The 1,795-nt window shown below is 42.8% G+C and overlaps 1 non-coding gene across 1 annotated transcript; it reads right to left on the bottom strand.

The window, feature by feature from the left end:
* Nucleotides 1-332: 332 nt before the first annotated feature.
* Nucleotides 333-404, bottom strand: Trnac-gca. The gene has a single exon. It is a non-coding gene; the product is annotated as a tRNA-Cys (tRNA).
* Nucleotides 405-1,795: the final 1,391 nt, after the last annotated feature.

Genomic DNA, 1,795 nt, shown 5'->3' with positions numbered 1-1,795 from the left:
GGAGAAAAGAAGAATTGGTATGCCCTGAGGGGACACCACCCCCCACTGCAACCCAGCTTCGAGTAGCCTGGCTTCTCAATAGTCGGGACACCAGTCTTCCAGGGCTGAGCTGTCCTATTGCGGCTCTAAGTATAACCTAGCTTCCTGATAAGACAGGGTATCCCTGCAATCCAGAGCTGTAACACGTTTCCCTACAGTCTCACTTAGGGTCCATTCCTAGCTCCTCTCAGAGAAGAGAACAGGGACCAGGCCTGAGCAGAACACACAGTACATTTGTTGCCTCTGTGTTAACCAGTATCAGATTTGGTCTCTAGTATCTAAAAGAGACAGGAAGGGGGCACCCGGATTTGAACCGGGGACCTCTTGATCTGCAGTCAAATGCTCTACCGCTGAGCTATGCCCCCATCTGCTTATGTTTATCTAAGAAACATCTCTAAACTTGAATGGCCATGCCCTGACATGTGTACTTGCTAGTACTCTGTTCTCATTTGCTTTCTCCTGTGATTCCCAGCCCTGTGCCAACTGCACTCCTGTCTGCCACCTCCTCATGCCAGCGTCCTCCTAACCTAGTTCACGGCTGTGATAGAAGCACTAATGCATGGAAGCCTGCATTCAGCTCATCCCACTCACCCACCTGTAAAGCCAATCTCAAAAGGCTGGGTCTTAAGCAATTGACGGCTTAAGAGGGAGAGAAAACCACTTTCTTTAAGGGTGTGGCTTGTGGTATGCCAACAGTATTCCAGTGGACAGCTCCACACCCAGAAGCATGGTATAGAGCAAATCAGAGGACCTGAACCTGGGGGTGTAAAGGTTGGATGTACAGAGTTGGGGGAGGAGTTAAAAGAAGGAGTTGAAAATGAATTGATCAAAATACAGTATATGAAATTCTCAAAGATTTACTGAAAATATTTTAAAAAACATACATTTTGCCTTCAGTAATAGGGCCTTACCATCAGGTTGTGGAGAGAGTTGTCAATGTTTACAGTGTCCATGTGACCCACTTGGCCACCAAGACAACAAGATATGATGCAATCCTGGCACTGGAGATTTACTTTTGGCATTTAGATTCCTTGCATAAAGGCATATATTTTATGAACCTTCTACAGCAGTTGGCTTCTGTATAGTTTGTAATAGACCAGTGTTATTCTCCCTCCCGATCGCCTTTCTCTTTCCCTTCCCTCCATCCTTCTCCATATTTAAATCTTCTATTCTAATTTACCCGTGTCTCTCCATATTCCTTTTGCCCTTCTATTGAAGATCCTGTCCCACTACATGGTTTCTTAATATATACCTAACCTCTGTGGTTATTTGGGTTGTAACTCACAGATCAAATGTTTAAAAGCTTACATCCACATGTAATAGTAAATATGGAATATTTGTCACTTGTGTTCTTTGAACCTCACTCACAATAGCTATTTCTAGCTCCATTTTCCTGAAACTACCAAAACTTCATTTTTCTTAATCGGTGAATAATATTCCATTGTTGAAGTACCATGTTTTCATTATCCATTCATGAGTTGATGGATGTCTAGGGTGTTTTCTATTTCTGGCTCTTATGAATAGAGACACAATGAAAATAGATGAGGGAATCTTTCTTCAGTAAGACTGAGAGTCCTTTGGAAAGATACTTAAACGTGCTCAAGATTCTCTGAAGACAACACTTAAGTTGTGAATCATGGAGATGTTAGTCTGGTGCTAAACTTCTTCATCCATGTTGTCAAGCATCATGGTACTGTAAGGTACTCCACACAGCATCAGAGAAGAAAGGTAATCATCAGATACAAACCCTGTGACT

This window comes from Microtus ochrogaster, unplaced genomic scaffold, assembly GCF_000317375.1.
Source record: "Microtus ochrogaster isolate Prairie Vole_2 unplaced genomic scaffold, MicOch1.0 UNK2686, whole genome shotgun sequence".
Classification (NCBI taxonomy): Eukaryota; Metazoa; Chordata; class Mammalia; order Rodentia; family Cricetidae; genus Microtus; species Microtus ochrogaster.
This window is presented reverse-complemented; position numbering and strand designations above follow the sequence as displayed.